The sequence below is a fragment of the Falco rusticolus genome, chromosome 2 (genome assembly GCF_015220075.1).
Source record: "Falco rusticolus isolate bFalRus1 chromosome 2, bFalRus1.pri, whole genome shotgun sequence".
Classification (NCBI taxonomy): Eukaryota; Metazoa; Chordata; class Aves; order Falconiformes; family Falconidae; genus Falco; species Falco rusticolus.
Window position 1 is genome coordinate 107191010 of NC_051188.1, and position 18804 is coordinate 107209813.

Here is an 18804-nt window from a genome sequence, read left to right on the forward strand (position 1 = left end):
CAAAACTACCTGCTAATGATGTGCAATGGTCCTTCCAGTCACCTACATAGGGCTTGCCTGGCTCGTGAGGACTGTTTTAGCATGTCAGATCTCTGAGAAATAGGAAAAGTTGGTGGAATTACGGTTTTGATCATTCATCTTTTCAGCTCAGTACTGATACGGTGATTTTCTTGGAGAGAAAGTTGTTTGAGCAGGTGTAGGGGAAAACCTACATTGACTGTACTTGACTGACACACATTTCCTCTTAAGCGTGATGGCAGTGCTGGTAATTTTTCTTATTTTGGAAAATAAAGGCATTTACTGTGGTGTCCTATTCCTTCAGTAAGTCCCATTGTTTCCTCAAGTTTGGTGTACTCAACTGTTGCTCTGCTTCACTAGTAGAAACAAACAAACAAGCCACCAAACAACAACAGAACCCCCCCACCCCCAAACTGTAGAGACAGAATGTCTTGTAATTAAAGGGCCAAAATGAGAGTCAGAAAATCTTTCTTCCTTGGCTGTGAAAATGGACTTTATGTGACTGTGGGCAACTTGCTTAATCTTCCCCTGTGCTTGCTGTTCTTCATGTGTAAAGTGGGAGTATTCCAAAGGACTGCTGTGATAACGTTCACTGATGTTTGTAAAGCATTCTGTTTTGTTCAGAGGTGGAATAACTTTTTTTTTTTTGTGGTGCCTGGTAGCCTCCAATGTGGTTTAGATCCGCACAGCGCATGTAATGAGAGGTCCTGGTGAACAACAAAGGAGTGAAATTACTGTGATCAGTCTGTAAAGAGCAGCAACCATCTAACACCAGATATTTAGATGTCAGATTGAAATAGGTCTTTGGTAACTGAAATGCCTTTTACTTGTCATTAGTTTGTGAGTGGGGGCTTTTATGGTATTGAATTCTCTAGTTCACTCAAATCCAAAATAGTTTGGGATTTTCTTTTCTAGATTCCTGTAGAAGATGGATAGTCTATGAAAATCCCTTCTATAGTTAGTAGTGTTGCCTACTGTCTGCCGCTTGGTTGTGGAGTATATCACTTTTTTTTTAATTACGGAGTTTTTAAATGATGGTTGTATATTGCATTGAAAAAAAATTGGATGCTTGGTCAACATCAGACAATTTCATCTTCTTAGCTTCTCTATCTGTGACTATCACTTTAACAAAGAAAATAATTTCATGGAAGGGTAGTTCAGATACATGTTTGGTGTAATTTGCAAGTGTGGACTCTTGCACATAGTTACAGCTGACAGAGTACAGTCAACGGAGGAAAAAGTCTCTTATCAACAGTTCCCTGCTCCTGAGAGCATTTCTTCTGTTCTCCATGATTTATGAGGTCACAATGTCAAGGGTTTTTTGTAGCATTTAGCTGGTCATGATGGAGTGCAAACCAATCTGAAATTAAAAATGGCTGGATGAGCTTTACTATGCAAAAATTAAACTAGTAATCAAATTTGCCAATCGAACAAAGAGGCTGTTTAACAAGAGGGGTTTTAGTGATAGTACCTAGAGTGGCAAAGGTTTTTGCTTAGGTATCCCTATCAAATAGTCTGGGGTTTTTGGATGTGCATTAGGAAAACTGTCATAAATACTATCACCTTTCTCATGATTGATATCTGTGAGGAACGTGGATCATGCTTGCTCTGGGAAAATACCCATTTGCTTTAAAATAAAGTAATTAAAGGTGAATACAAGAATTTATGGAAAACACGAGAAAGGTGCTTTCAGTAATATGTTCAGATGTATTAGCAAAAAGGAGGCTGTTACTCCATGTGCTTTAGTCAGTCATGTCTTACTGGGTAGCTGACAAAAATAATTTACATTCAGTGCACACTTTGCTTCTTATATGTAGAAGTGAATTACAGGAATAGTTTCATCTACTAATTTTCATTTTGGAATCTTACTCCCATCCCCAATAGAAGTGGAGCTTTTAGTCTGAATGGTGCATAGGGAGTAAGTTAGGATTTTCCTCCCTCCCTCCCTTCCTCCCTCCCTCCCACCCCTTTCTCAACAACAGATTACAGAGTCAAGATGTTTTAGATCTTTCAGTCCTCCCTCTTGTTTCGTTGGTCAAGATCACAGTAAAAATAATGTAACCCTCTGAAGATTCTGACTTGCCATCCATATGCATTGTAACATGATGTTTATTGCAGTTCAGTGGAAATACTTCCTACAGTGGTAGAGAAACACAGCTGATGTTTTAGGAACCATGCTGCCTAGAATTTCATCTCTGGCTTTGTATGTGAACGAAGCAAATTGCTTTTGTATCCTTCTACAGTGTGCAGTATCCTACATCACCTTGTTTGTGCCCTTCTTTTTCTTACTCTTTGGGACTTCACACTTGTGAGACAGTGTCCCAGGCAGCTTGTATAGCTTCACTGTCTTCACCTGCCATTGATGCTTTTCTTCCTTACGCTGACTTTTATCCTACAGCCCTTCCTTTCTGCTTAGTTATCCCTGTATCTTTATTGTAGTTTGTAAGCACTTTGGGGTTGTAGTCTGAATTTACGGGAATATAAAATATTTTACAATACTAATTATGCCATGCAGTGTTTCCCTGCAAATGTCAAGCTCAGACAGACTTTCTGTCATAAACCTGGCAGCATATAAAGAAGACAAGTGGAATTTGCATCCCAGTAGGTTATTCTTGGTAAGCCAAACTGTTCACCTTCAGAAGTGCTACAAGCAAGCTCTGGGTTGCATGATTTACTAGAGAGGTACCAAAGGGGCTGTGGGAGGAAGGGTTAAGTTTGACTTGCAATAAAACTGAAATCAGAGGTAGACACAGTAAATCAAATCCCTCTGATTTGAGGAGTAGGAGGAGAAATTATGTTCAAAAAAAAGTGAAGAACTTGCAGAATTAAGCCTGCTGTTTGGACGCAGAAGGTTATTTTGTTGTGACAGCTGAGGCACAGAAAGCTTCCTTTGTTCCGTTGAAGGAGGTTTGGGTTTATGTTTAACCAGTCCCTCAGACAGGTACTTTCTCTGCCTTCACCTTCCTTCTCAAAAGCTTCCTTGCTCGTGTCATCTTTGGCACTGTTTGCTGTCATGATTATAAATAAATAAATACAATGTTGTCACTGAAAAGAAGTTTCCCTAGGAGCAGTATTTCCTTTCCTTCTCTGGTCTTTCTTCCATCTGTGCCTTCTGAAGTGAAAATGGATTGCATTGGGGTAGGGATGTTGTTATTGTTCCAGCCAGGGAAGGGAAAGAGCCATCACTAGATTTTTAATTGCAGCAGCTCAGGATTCGGGGAGTCCTTTGATGCAGTATTTTAGCCCTTCTACATTATATTTTGGCCCTTCCTGTACCCTTTTTTCCATATAATTAGTCTTTGTGTTCTGCTAATCTTTTAGTCTGTATCACTCTTTCCTTCCCCTCCAGTCATATGTACTAAAAGAAAGGTGTCAGGTGAAAACTATTGTTACAGCAACATGTATCATTACATTGCAAAAACAATAAATGCCTTTTTTTTTTTTTTTTTTTTCTTTTGTAAGAGAGGAAAACATACATATTCTGGAGGCCAGTGTTGCTTTGGGGCTTCATTTAGTTGTTGTCCAGTTGAACTTGTATTACGTATGTACTCAGCATCTCACAGGTGCTTTATATAGTTCATATAGACCGTGATGAGGGAAAGGGAACAAACAGTACAGTGTGAATCGGGGAGGAAAGGCAGGCAGCATACATCACTTGTGTTTTGGCTTGTGGTTTTGCAGGAGGTATTTTGGTGGATTTGGATTAATTTTTGCTATGGTGATTTACTGTTGGTGGAGAGGAAGAAATAGCCTCCAGAGTGTAGATGATCTTCGCCTGGGGAGCAGTGCAGGAGCATAATGGAATTTCCTGTGTGTGAGGTGCCCGAGTATTACAATAAAAATGAGTGTTTGTGGAAACAAAAGGGTAAGGAAGAAGGACACAATAAGTGGTTAGGCTATGTGGGTAGAAATGAAAGAGTTATTAATGACTGTAGAACTCAGATGAGAAATTTTAAACTTAATCTAGAGCAAGCAAAAAACAATTGAAAACTTGAAGTAAAGGGTTATATGGTTAGAGTGTCTTGAGGGGAAGGATTACAGCTGTGTTTTGTGTAGTGTGGAAGGGTCGTTGGATGTTGGTAATGTTACAGAAGTGTGGGTTGTAGGCAGGGAACTGAAAGTCTAAGTGAGAGTAACTTAAGGATAAGAGTGGGAAAAGATGAATACGGTTTTAGAAAAGCAGGATGCAGTGTCAAGTGTTTGTTGTTCATTTTGTTTTGCTTAGTTTTTTGAAGTTATCATGGGTAAATGGGTAGCAGGGGTGTCAGAATAAAGATAATCCCCTGATGACAACTTTATCTTTTTTTGTTTGTTTTTTTGTTTGACAAAGCTGATAGTATTAACTGGGCAAGGAGAACTATACCCTCTCTGGTGTCATACCTTTGCCAGCTTGCATAGCTTGGTTTCACTGTAACAAGCTGACCCACAAGTATAACCAATTGAGGGAAAACTCTTCTAGTCTGTTGATACCTTGTTAAAAAGCAAGACGGGCTCCTTTTCATGAGCTATTACTTAATTAACAATGACTTTCCTGTTACAGTAGGAATAAAATTGTTTTCCACCGTAAGTTTCTGCATCCTGATTATAATGTATTTATTTTTGACAGGGTGAAGTGAAAATCAGATTCACAAAGATCCAGCACTGACACTTGAAAGGTACGAGTTTCTGCCCCTGAATTTGGGAAGAAGTTTATTAACCTGTATTTTTTCTAACCCCAGGCATGGAGTGGTAACTTTATCTAATTTACACTAACTTTGGTCCTTATCCTTAAGAATTCTGAGTTGGAGGGTGGCTTGTTTTACATCCCCAGATAGTTTTTGATCTCTTTCTCCTGAGATGGGTAACTAGGGTGCCAAGCTAACAATCTGCTAAAAGTTTCCTGGGAAGCTGGAGACGTGATCACCTGCCCACCAGAGCTTCTGGCCTTTTCTCAACAAATGGATTTTAAACTGTGCTTTAGAGCATAAAGTCGTTTTGAGAGGACTGGATTTTGGTGGTGGGGTTTTTTTTTAGTTTGTTTGTTTGCTTGGTTTTTGTTTTGGTTTGGTTTGATTTTTTCCCTGCCTGGTGTTTCTTTGCTGCCCTTTTTTAGCTTGTACCTCCCTATCAAGTATGATTGGCTTCTGCATTAATTTGGTATTTGTGAGTCATCTTGTGGTTTTGTAAGATTCTACAGGTACGTATGAGCCTGAATTGCTGTTGAATGAAACCACATTAATGTAGTATTCAGTGAACTTCTTTTGGTATCACTCACTGATGAAATTTAGCAACAGGGGTTGAACAAAACCCACCTTCTTCAGCTTTATGACAGGATTCTTACGAAGACATTAAAAAACAAACAAAAATTTATTTTTTTAAAATAGAATACAGGCAGTTGATGAAACTTATCTTCAGGTCGTTGACAATGCCTTACTATATAATGATTCAGAAAATGCTGGAGTAAGTTATTGATGGCATATTGAGCTGGGAAATGACTCTTCCAGATATATCAAGGAAAGAAGGCTTTATATAACACAAAGGACATGAGTTGTGACCTGTCAGCCATGCTGAGATCTCTACCATGGCAGATAGGCTAGGTATTACTTCCAGCTTAATCAGCTGAGTTGATAGAGTTGTGGTTATGGATAAGACCTATTAAATAATAACTTTATAATATGTGATACATGGCTTAAACACATGAAACTTCATGAAGGTAGCTTATTTACTGGATTCATAACTTTTAGGTCTTTTGTTTTATGGCAGTTACCCAACTCTCTCTATATATATACTTTATCAGTAGACATGAAGTGAACAGATTAAAACTGTTATTACAACTTTGAGATACATCCAGGGAGTTTTCACCTCCCTTAAAGCTGAGGCAAGATACACAAAGGCAAATTCACCACCTACCTCCCACTGCCTTTCATTGTTACCACCATCTGATTTTGTTCACTGATGAATTGGTGTCAGACTTCCAGCGCATGAGAAACCAGATTGCCTGCTATGGTTGGTGTGTGTCGGAACAACTTGAGGAATGGGAAAGCTGGAATGACTGATCTTGCACATCTTGTTTGGGAAAGGGAATCCTGTGCTGTGTCCTGAATAGTAGAAAAATATTCAAATTGTAATGTGAACCAGTTTTCATAGTTATGATGCTTAAACTGGTGATGTATTACTGGTTTTCAGTATGGTAGATGCCCATCTATCATGTGCATAATTCTGCAGCCTTAATACATGTTGCATCAATTAGACACCTGTCATGCACGAATTTGCACGTATGCATAATCTTGCCATTATTTTGTTGTCCTGTTGTTGATCCATAGATCTACTTACGTTAGGAAAAATAAGTTAAAGTATAAAGTTAAAGGACTTACTATTAAACTATTCATGCATGTGATATTTTAACACTTTTAAAAACTTTGTTTGCCATTTCACACATGTAAATACAACCACAAAACTATATTTTTTTCCTTTAAAATAAATAAATAGTACCTTTACAGAATTGGGCATTGGCAGCCATCCAGTGCTTCAGGATAATCCATCGTTGTGTGCTACTTGACTACTAAATTGACCAGAAGTGCTCTCTTCTTTGTGTTAGCTGTCATATTCATTTTTGTTGCTACATTGGCAGTTTGTCACTGCTTCCTTTTAAAAGACAGTGCACTTGAAGTGGTGTACGTTAGGGTCTCTGTGAGGAAAGCTTCGGCTCAGCCTGTTTGAGCTCTCCGAAGAGGAACAGAGTACGGTTGGGTTTCAGACATTTCCTCCATGGTGTCACAGTAAGAAAGAGATCAAAACTGCCACTGGCTGCTGATAGCAGCCTGTCATATCCCTGCCACTTGAAAAATGGGGAATTCAGTCCAAAATGTAGAACTAACAGAACCCCCTTGCTTCTGCAGGTTATGTGTGTAAAGAGTGTGAACTTGTATTTAACCAGGAAAAAACAAAAAACAGCCCAGACAAAAAATAAAAAAAACCACTGCTGCTGACTTTTTATTAAAGGTTTGATTGTGATGATTAAATAAAGTTGGGATGTTCTTGGGGTTTTTTTAGCGTAAGCGTGAGAGAAGACCTAACATCACAGTGAATGAACAGTTATTCACTCTAGTATAGCTCAATTAAAGTAAAAGCTGTTTCACACATTTGAATTTTCATATGTTAGTAAACTTAAATAAGCTATATGACTCCAAATACACTTGCTTTAGAGTTTGAAGTGTTGGATAGCTATACTGCTAATAAACTAATGTGTTTCCTAGAATGTTGTTTGTTGTGAAATGTCTTATATACACATTTTAATGTGTTCTTGGCTCTCAAAGCAGATTGCTGATTTGTTTGTGGATGTTGAATGAACCTCTTTGGGTTTTTTTCTTTTTTTTTTTTTTTTCCTATTTTGAATCACAGTCATTGTCGCTTTTTTTTTAAATTTTTATTTTTATTTTATTCCTTCCTAATACTTCAGTGTAGTGAGAAGCTTTGTCACAAAGTAGGGAAGATGGAAATTCCATTGGGGGGTGGGAGAGCAGGGCTACAACATCAGGAAAACACCAAACCTCCCGTTTTCTCCTGTTTTTCTGAAAGGGTTTAGGAAAGGAGGCACTGAGGAAGGGCAGAATTGTATTGCCCTGAGGTCTACAACTTAACTCAATTTGATCTTAAACCAGTGACTGTTTTAAGATCTGATGAATCACTGTCAGGGCTAAAAACACCTATACCTGTTGTGCTAGAAGCTCGCATCACAGGCTTCCAGAGTGATTTGTATCTGGCTGTAGTACCTCAGGCAATCCTATAGCTTAAAAGGGTGACAATCTAATTCTTGTGAAGGATGCTTTCAAAAAGGAGACAACTTTCTAAAACCTCCCTTTGTTGTTTTTTTGGGTTTTTGGTTTTGGTTTGTTTTTTTTTTTTTTTTCATTTAAGGCCTTTTCATTAGTAGCTGAGCCAACTCAGTCGCACAGGTAGAGTGCTGGAAATGTAATACCTATTAAAAATTAAGTGGGAAACAGTAAACAAATGTTGAAGTGCAGCTGAAACAAGATGCAGGAGGGTGTGTGATGGCATGAAGGTTTTACTGGCAAAGTCTGAGGTGCCCAGCATACAAGTGGGTTACGCAGGTCACCCCAAATGAGCACCAATAAAAGCTTGCATACTAGCGCTAACGGTCCTATTTATAGGACATAACTCTCTATCTAAATATAAACAGCTCCCAGTCATGTCTAGTCTCACATCAGAACTGGTGCTGATGTTGAAAGTGGGGATTCAGAAGTAAAGTACAAAGCACACTATCATTAAATTACTACTTACTACAATGAGCATCTAAACTTTGTGGCAGTGGTACACCTTTGAACATCATATGACGTTGTATCACCCCAAACACCTTTTCTTCCTCTTATTTAAGTGTCAAAAGGTATGTCTGGTGACCTGTAAGCTAAATATTCCTTAGCATGTGTTTAAAGCTTAGAAATATATCGGTGGGTGGGTGGGTGGATGGATGGGTAGATCAGTAAATGACTTTTCGTTGCTAACTATTTTCAGCAGCTGAGTTTTAATGAGACTTTCAACTGTTGCTACTGTGTTTATCTGCTCACTTACTCAGCATTCAGCATTAAAGAAGCTTTATAGGAGGTAAATTTTGTCCTCATTACAGAAGAGGCTAGTTTGATTGTGTTCTGTACAGACCTTGTGTTGAGGGGTTTTTTTGGTTGTGTTTTTGTTTGTTTTTTTTTTTTTTAATGAGAAATATATTGCTGTGTGCACAGATAATTAGGATAGATAGTGAGTGTTGTGCTTGGAAGTGCACATCCAAATATACATTGCTATATTAAGATAAGTAACTTGGACTGCATGAAGTTAAAAACTGAAGTCCTGATTCTTTAGCGTGGTCTTACTGTCATGTCCTGTAGTGAGTGGGTTCTGCTTTCGGGTTTGGTGATTTAATAGGTATCAGCACACAGCTGAATAGAGAGAAAAGGATGGTGAAAAGTGTTTTCCATTTCCGTTTAATATAAGGCCTCTTCCTTAGTTTACCTTGATATGCTGCCTGACATCTCTTGTTCAAATTAAGTACAGGGCAGCTGTTCGTAAAGGTAGGGGATACTTATAAACATGTAAAGTACCAACGTGAAGAAAATGTAGTGTAGTGGTATTTCTGGTAAGTGTACTAAAAAAAAAATAATATCCAGGAGCTTTGATCAAATGCCAGCTCTTACATCAGTCCCCTTTGTAATCTTTCTGCTGATCTGTGACCTTGACCTTGTGTTTCTGTTTGTATGTCAGATCTATTTTAGGGATGGACAAACTACATTCAGTTTAATAGGATTTATACTGCAGCTTCACAGGATGCTTCAGTAAAATATAAAAATAAAAATACTTGTATCTGTTACTTCCAGTCATCTTTTCAGATTTCAGAGGGCTTGAATACATTGACAGTTTTTCCAGTTTTATTTTAAATTCTGTTTAGGAGATGTTTCTTAAAAAGGCATCTTTATCTCACCGATGAACTCTTCTAAATTCAGCACAGGCGTTCTGCCTGGAGGTGGGGTTCCCTCTTTGAGAATCTCACTGGTGGCACTGCTTTCATTTGGCTTAAGTGTAGTTCGGCACTGAAAGGAGTAGGAGTAGTCCTAGGTCTTTGTCCTTCCTCATTCCACGCCTGTAGTCACATGTTCCCACCTGGAGAACTGAAACAACCACTGGACAGTATCTTTAGGATTTCTTTTGAGGGCAATGAGGTCCTTAGTCTGACTTGCCTTGTAGGAGCTTTCTGAGGGAGTGCTTGTGTCAGTGCCAGGAAGGTGTTTGTGTATGTGTTTGCATGTATGTGCATGTGAGCACCTAGTTTAAAGCTAGTTTTCTGTGTTACGCTTCACCCTCTTTGGCAAAATCAAGAATAGCATAAATGTTAAGGTTTATGTATTTGAAGTGGTGGTACAAGCACAAGCAACTGCATATTCATAGACCAAGACAAGGCTACACATTTTGGCAGCAGATTCACACTTAAATCAGACAAAAAATCATGTGGAACCATGTTTTCGTATACATTTAAATGTGCAGCTTCTGAACTAGTTATTTATTACAAGCATCGTTCTTCACGGCAACTGAGATGGGCTTTTTTTTTTTTTTTTTTTTTTCTTCTAGAAATATAGATGGAGCTCACTAGCAGCCCGTTGGGCTCTGATGCGCGGGTGCTGCGGGTGTTCAGCAAGACTCTTCAGCACAGGCTTAATTTTAGACATATGCTAACATGGCAGTGAAGTCGGTCAGTGTAACTGACACTTTGGGCATATGGCTTTATAAAGCCAGCTTAGTGAGGTTGTTGGTTTGACGGGAAAGATGGTCCCAAATTAGCTAATAGTTACGTGTGAGTATGGAGTAATAGATTTATTTTTAATAGCCTTTTTTTGGAGGGGGTAATTTGTTATAGGTGTAAAATCACCCGCTTTTCTTCAGAAATCAGTCGTACATCTGTTGTTCTGCTTTAGACAGTTTTTAATGGGTATGAACACCTGTTGCAACTTTCTTGACATTAATGGAACAAGCAGTAACATGTCTTTTTTTGCTGTTTTGCCATTAATTCCTTCATGCAGCATTCATGAAGGACAGATATAAAACATATTAGTAAGAGCTCTTTTCCACAGCTTTGTGATGGGGTATTATCTTTCTTCTTAAAATGCTTGTTATGTTTTATCAATATAAAATTTGAGAAATTACTTCAAAGCGTATACCCTTATATTGAGGGTAGTTAACACTTCCCCTTGCCATCCATCCGCTGTTCTGGATACAGTTTTCATTGGTTTTGAGCTACGTCAGTATTTTAATTGTTCAGATTTGACTTATGGCAGAGGTTGAGTTGCAGCCTGGTTCCTAATGTTTGAAAGTATTATTAACCAACCGATCATCTTGGTATACCTCTGTGTGACTTGAAAGGCTTTTAGTATTTTACTTAGGAATTTGTTATGAATGTTTTCAGGCTAGGTCTGGCATAGTGGTAAGATGAGGACATGGTGACATTCTTTCCACGATGTTGTTAGCTTCTTCTCCCCAGGTTTTGCTGAAGTTTGTTCTTATGTTGATGTTGTACCTTTAATTTCACTTGGGTTTATTGCTGCTTTTGGGAAGCAAAAAAAATATCATTTTTTTTTATTATTATTATCGTAAATGAGCTAGTAGAGACCTTGTTGCTAATGCAGATTTTTACTTTCTCACTTAACTGAAATTATATGGGCCTTTCCTTTGCCCGTAACCTTTAGAAACATCATCTACAATAAGCTGAAATATCCCATCAGAACAGAAACAACATTGTCCTTCCACTCACTTAAAAAACACCACCAAATCATCTGGGCCTTTAACATGGATTTAGGGGTTTTACATATGATTGAATACTGTGCAACTGTGATCTTATACTTCACTTTGCTGTGGAAAAACTGTGTATTTATGTTTGGTTAGCTGAAACCTATTCCGTTAAAAAGTCTAGAAAGTGGCTCTCATTCATAACTAACCATGAGACGCTCGGTCCCAAGCGGAACACAACTACTGCTGTCAGTAAAAGCTGTGCATTACTTTTTAGTGCTAGCAGTTTGGCCTCTGTGAAACCAGTTCTTGGTTAAAATAACGTAAAGTGATTTATTGTCTTGACAAATCACCTAACATGTACAGTTATTCCAACAAATCCTAGAAATACACAATTGTATTTAGTGCTGTAGATACAGGCATTTATCTTTAGATCCCTCCAACAAGCAGAAGGTCAGAGTTGTGTGGAAAAGCATTATCTGCATGCATTGATCATAACTCAAAAGCATGATTGTCCAGAAGGGGACATTGATTTCTTCACTGTATATTAATCAGGTTTCATTCTTGGGGAGTTGATGTAGAGCTAAAATGCACAATCAGTGATTTGGTTTTGTAGGTGTTGGAGGGAATGGGAATGTTTTGTTTTTAATTGCTTATTTATAGGCAGGTGGCTTACAAAGATTGAAAAGATGCATCCTCTGTTCTGTTGTACCTACAGTATATATCTGCTTCTTTATCCTGGAAACAGCTCTTGGTATACATTTTTGAGCCTGTTTGCTCTTGGTGTTTTTGAATAAGAAGACTCAACTACCAAAAGCCTTTCTGCTCACTGTACTTCTGAGCTTTGAACCACACACTACCCAAGTTAGTGGAGATTTAGTGATATGTGCTATTTCTGAATCCCTGTCCTTACTGGAATAGGATAGGACTTTTCTGCTTTATCATTTAGTTTCTGCTCTTTTTTGTTTTCAGTTTTAGGATGTCAAATACTCCATTCCTTCACAGGTGGCACTTGTAGGTTGAATGTCTATTCCTCTTCATGCTGCAGCTAGCAAAGGGTTGGAGGAGAGCGTCTTCAGAGTTCACATCTGAGTGTTAGCAGATCCCGATCAAGAAATTAACTTGGAGATGCCCTTTACATGCCTATTACAGAACAAAATAGAAATACTCCTCCAGTAGTATTTCTAAGAATAAATGTATGTGACAGACATTTTAGTCAATTCCTTAGCAATCACTCAGTTACAGGGGTAAATTGTTAGTTACATGAACAGGGTGGGGTTTTCCGTATCTAAGAGTGCTTACTTTTGTGATGTTCAATTCTTTTACTTGTTAGATGAAAAAATATTAATTTAAGGTAGGCTGGCATTAGCTATTGTTTGAAGAGTGCCAAAAGCATGAAAAATGGCCATGTGTGATTAGTCTCTGAACTTAGTAGAACTTTGTAGCGGTGTATTTTGACATGCAGGCCAGATTTGGATTAAGCGGTGTACAGTGCTTCAGTGTACTTGTAAACCTTGAGAGCTGCTACTAAGGCTTTCATAAACTCAGTGTTCATGGCCCTTGTGTCTATCCCTCATTCCCCCCCCGCCCCCCCCCCCCCCCCCTTCAGCTGTTTTGGAGGTTTGGTTGGGTTTGGGGTGGTGTTGGGTGAGTGGTTTTTTTGTTTTGTTGTTTGATTGTGGCTTTTTTCCCAGTTTTTCCCCTCCTTCCCGGTAGGTTTGTGAAGTAAGCTTAGAAAACGTGAGTCACGTGTAACTTCAGCAGAAATGTCTGCCTGCAGCCTTGCCTAAGCTGTGCGCTGCCTTCTGGAAGAGGTAGCTGAGGTGGACTGAGCACCAGTGTTGGGCGAGTCATGGCAGACAGCGCTGTTTTGAAATACCCTGCTTCTCAGGGCAGGCTGACCTCCGTGGGCTCCCTTGCTGCTGGGCTGGGCTTACCCTGGCACCCGCGGGCTCTTGGCTCTCACCAATACACGTCAGCCTGCAATGCAGACATAAATCTTTCTGCGAGCATCGCAGCTCTCGGGTTGCTGTCGTTCACGCTCGTGCTGTCCCCTCTCAGGACAGAGGTGTGTGTCAAAGCTAGATGGGTGTTTCTTTGCAGTGTGCTTCCCCAGGGCTGGGTAAAAGCTGTGATGTAGCCAGTCCTGCTCAGGCTTTTGGTCTTTCACGGGAAAATGCTTTTGCCACCTAGTTTTAAGGCGTTCAGACTCTCTCCTCGCATGGGCACAAGCGTGCACAGTCTGCCTCGCCGCCTCCCCAGAAGGCTCTCCGCAGAAATATGAAAATCTCTCTGACATTTCCACACCTCATCTAAGCAGACGGTGGAAATACTATATTCCCCGTTGATATATATTACTTATCGCAAAGCTCCTCATTGCTGTGAGGTGGTATTGCATGGTCTGGGTGAGTCACAGATTCCCGGGACTGTGGAGACATCCCATGTGAAATCTGAGGAGCAGAGGGACACTGAGATGAGGTGTCTGAATCCCCCTTTCCGCACCCCAGTGGGAATATATAGGAACAGCCTCCCCTTCCTTATGTGCCTCTGGGACCACGATTAACAGTAATTAGCATTACGTTTTAGCAGTCTTTTTAAAAGCCAGAGCAAATCTAGTTGCTACCACCAGAACATTTGGGGTTTTTTATTCCCACGCTCAGTTGTTGGTTCGCTAACATTTTCAGTGCAGTGGTCTGTCAGATCTTTTTTCTCACAGGGGAAAACCCATTTCTGATGTCTGCTGTGTTGCTGGTTCTGTGTTCGTGACAGTTTATGTGACTTGGGACTTCTGCATTACTCAGGGTTTGTGTTGCTTTCGTTAAAATGGGAGATCTTGCATCTCGTTGAGCTGTCGCATCAACTTAAGGAATCTGTTTTCTGCAGCATTTTTCAAAATCTACCATTTAAGCTGCACGATCATCGGAAGGTTTTGGTTGGTCTGGGGTTGGGTCTGTTTCCCTTCCCACTCACCCCTTTTTCCTCCTGTAATACTAAAAAACCCAAACCCAAACATCCCTTTCTGTTGTCAAAAACTTCCCTTAAGAAAAGAAAGTAGGGTCAGGATGGTGTTCGGCAGTACCAGCTTAACAAAACACCAGGGGAAAGGCGTTTCCATTTCATATACTTGGCAGGATTTAGCCATGATGCCGTGGCTGTTGCTAACCCTGCCCGTTCTCCAAAGAGGATATTTTGTAGAGTGAGCGATGCTGCCGGGTGCTGCAGGAGGTGCAGCAGGACTGCGCCAGCCCAGAGGGAACACCCCTGCTCGGGATGGGGGATGCCATCTGGGTGGCTGTGGGCTCGGGACCCCTCCAGAGATCCTGGCAGCAGCAGGGTGTCCTGCTGCTGCTGCACATGATTCCCCGTGTGCCCTCTCCTGACCGAGCTGTTTAAAAGTGATAGGCTATCCTTTCCATGTTTAAAATGTCTTTTGGAGTCAGTCAGTAGGCCTAACGAAGGCGTGGGAACATGCCAAGCTCCTGGGAAGAAGCCCATTTTTGCTTTCTCAAAGTTATATCCCACGATTGTAGGAAAGGAGCCTGATTTTTTTTAATTATTTACTTTTTTTTTATTATTATTTAATAAGGCCATTGTAAAAAAGGCTTATGGATTCCCAACTTCTTTTGAGTGCAGCCGTGGAAGAATTCACCATGTATTGCTGAATTTTGCTTCACCATCTGATCACATTTGCTTTTTGGGGGTCTTTTTCTAAATTACCATTTGCAAAGGGAGCCTCGAAATGTCCTTGACAGCCTGAATCAAAACTGTGAAGAATCTCAGCTGCTCCATTCATCTCAATAGATTTCTGACATAAAATGGGGATTTAGCCAAAGCACTTAAATACTTGAGTCTCTTAAAGCGCATGCTTAAGTGCGGCTGAAGTACCTGCATGTTTGTGCAGCTCCGTGGATTTGATACCATGGGGTTGTTTGAATCAGGCCGTTCCATGCTTATAACCTTAGCAAAGAAGAGTCAACTGAAGTGTTACACTACCACTCTGAATACATCCTTCCTGCCTGCTAAAATCCAAAGTAGCACAATTGAGCTTAATAACAAAGCAATTCTGGGACAGCTAGTCTTATTTTCCCCACTCACGTTTAGTCACTGCAAGATTCTGCTGGCAGTTTCCAGTGCATCTAGGAATTTTTTCTGGGATGCCTTAATTTCATTGCGCTCCGCAGCACTTCACTGTAGGCAGCTAGAACACTGAGGAATCACTTAAACTCCTACGTTTTTAAGGTACTTAGTGTATTCCTGGAGCTGTTGAGCAACACGCAGCCTTCAATACCTTTATCCTCAATAATCTTTCTGAAGTTTGCATCTATTATTACTCCACTCTGGGAAAACAGGGTACAAAAAGCAAAAGCAGAAGTCAGACAGGCTGTCTGCAGCACAGTGAATAATTGGAGCCCGGATCCCAAGCTGCTGCTGTAATCGCTGTACTGCATTCTTCACATCTGAAATAATTAAAATGACTGTGTGAGCCATTGGTTGATGTGGTGGGCTGTAGCCTTTACACTTGGGCATGTGAGAATGGGAAAGTCAGTGAGCTGATGAGAGAACGACTTCTGGCTTTTCCCGGTAGTTTCTACCGTTACAACACTACATTATTAATAACTAAGATTTTAATGTCAGAGGCTAGTTTGATTTCAGCTCTATGAATTCATGTTTCTAACTCATCTCAGCTTAAAAGTGGAACATAAATTACTACAGGGAATTCATTAAAGAACTCCAAAGCGCAGTTAATAAAAATATTTTCTCTCTGTGTGTATATATATACATGCACACCCCTCTCGTCTTCTGTTATTCATTCTAACAACGTGCATGAGTTTGGATAATCTCTCTTTTATTAAGTATTCATGTGGGCCATCTGCTAGCCATTGCCGATTTCCTAAATGAATACTTTAGTTGTTTCTATAAGATTTTTTTATAAGATCTTTAATTAAGACTACAGAAGGCGGCACCTTGACAATACAAGTTTTATGAGTTATCTCCATTAGACTTTGTGTAGCCCCTTCTTATCAAGTAATACTAGTCTAGTGGCGTTAATTTACTTTGGCACTCTTCATTTAGCAAAGGGGTTTAACTATAAGTACTAGGCTGCAATAGTGGAAATGCCTTTGGATGTTGTTTTGCTAGTTTAGTGAACTGTTCTTTATTTTTTAAATGGCAGCAGCTGGATACTTGGGTTAACTAGGAGGCTGCTGTTTTGTTTAGAGTCTCCAATTAGGTTTTACACTTGAGGTGTTTGTTAACTCAAGAGTTCTTCAAAAATAATAAGTATTATTCAGGAGTAAAAAGTCATTGGCTCAGATGTTGTGGTTTAACCTATTAGAAGATGTGTTCTGAAATTTCATTATTTTCTGCAACAGTAATACTTTAGGGTGAGTGAAGGCTCTTGAAGTTTATTATCCATTCTTTTTAAATCTTTGCGATGGCTATGTATATCTGTAGTTTGCAGACAAAGAACAAACTCCCAACTGCAAAAAGTAAAATTAATATTCTGCACATATACAGTTCAGTGTACATTTTAATATTCTCTTACCTTCCCTGTTCTGCCCAGAGTTTCTCCCTGGGCCCGTTTATCAAGGCTGTAGGACTGGTTTCCCATGGTATGCTCCGCTTGGGAAGCGTCTCTCCAGGATACAGCATTTGTCTGTGAACCCTGCTGCTGCTTTAGGCCTGTCTAGGTAAACATGGCTTAATCAGCAGTGATTGGTGTGTGCTCTCAGAGGTTCTGAAAACAGTCGCTGGGAAACAAGTGTTTTATTTGTTTGTTAGCATACAGGAGTCTAAGACAAGGTAGTTGAAGCAACGGAGAAGAGCGTATATACAGTAGTTACATGGTCAAGAAAGCACATCAGCTTTATCAAATTATTTTGTCTCATCAGTTAAATATAATTTTTAGGTCTAGAGATTCATAGATACTAAAGGTCGATGTTAAAGGCTAACTGCGATAATTTTACTTCAGCCTTTACTAGGAAATACAAGATCTATTGCTGTTTGGCTTTTCCTTTCGCCTTATTTCTTCATGTTCTTTTTTTTTTTTTTTTTTCTTTCCTCAGTTCTGGTAATATCTGGAAGAGTGTTTTAACAGTGATAAAAATTGCTAACGTTTCAGTGGGTCCAGGAAATTCTTTGGTACAGTCTAATATGTTTTTTAAAAGGTCGCTGAATGGTTGCCTCAGTGTCCAGCTAAACATTAATTTCTGAAGCTGGTTTGGTTGCCACTTGACCACACTTGATTCAGTGGAAGGAAAGCATACTCTGTTCAAAACTCAGTGGAAAAGCTTAGTTACGAGATTGCCTTCAAACCTTCAAAGTTACTACCTGGTTTTCCATCACAAATAAGGCGTAGGTTTAGAGACTTTTTTTTTTAATGTAATTTCAGTTCTGACAGATGATTCATCACATTGTGTCTTGTACATTAGGTCATGTAAGGTTTTATAACACTGATACCTGTTGCAGCACTAGGTCAGAACAGGCTCATTACAAGGATTGCTGATGTCCCATTCCTTATGTGTTAAGTACTTTTCAGATTTCATTCTCTTTCATGAAGGTTTCCTTTGTATCAACCTGATTGCTATAAAATTATCAATATTCCTTAGTATTGCCTAATTTAAAAAAAGGAGGGGGGGGGGGGAGCAAAATACTTCTTTAGAGTAGTTATTGTATGTAAACTGTACTGGCTACAGTGTCAGTTTCTGCAACGGGCATTTCAGTACCCAAGGGATTTGCATAAAAGCATTGTCTTTTTTAATTACCCAGAGCTGGAATGAGTAAAGTTCTACTGAAGGTTGGCTTCATGGTACATTTGTTTGGGACTTTATCTTAAAGGTGGACCTGCAAGGCTAGTTTTTATCAGATAGTAAGAAATTTTGAGAAAATATCAATTTATTCTCTTAAACACAAAACATGGGGTATCACATGCTGTTCAGTCTTTTAAGAACAGCATGCTGTCAGCTTAATTCCCTTATGAACTATGAAGACATGGCTGCAGATAAACAGTTATTTTGGAAGCTGGAAAACTGCATTTTCCGGATAAAGTCCATTCCCAAATATTGAGGAAGTAAGGCCTAGCTGTATTGATGTTGCAGTTGCTGGGTACTTGATATTCATTGGAAACCTTGGGTTTTTTCATGGATTTGTTATTTCTGGGTTTAGTCTGTTTTGGATTAAACTCCGTGAAAGCCCACCCGGCAGTTTCACAGCTTTTTGAAGGAACAGTAAGGTGTCAGTATGTTTTAATTGTATGAAGCCACATTTAAGTTGTAGTTATATATTTGAACAAACACTGTATCTTCTACAGGTTATCATGTAAATGCTGATTAATGTAGACATGTATTTGAGAGAAGTACTGATGGCCCCAGTAATAGCTAGCAACTTTTCATTTGATATTGGATACAAATTTACACTACAGTACGTTGCTGGTATTGGAATTCTGGTTTGGTGGAATTTTTGGGTTAGCTCAGAGTTTCTCTACAAGGCTAAATCTAGTAAGGGCGTAATTTGCACAGAGGG

The 18804-nt window shown here is 39.5% G+C and overlaps 1 protein-coding gene across 1 annotated transcript in view; it reads left to right on the forward strand.

Annotated features, from left to right (window-relative positions):
* The window catches only part of NRIP1 (nuclear receptor interacting protein 1), a 79898-nt gene that overhangs the window by 50645 nt on the left and 10449 nt on the right, over nucleotides 1-18804 (forward strand). The window contains 1 exon segment of the mRNA XM_037377846.1: nucleotides 4625-4673. The gene's annotated coding sequence lies outside the window, so the exon portion shown is untranslated.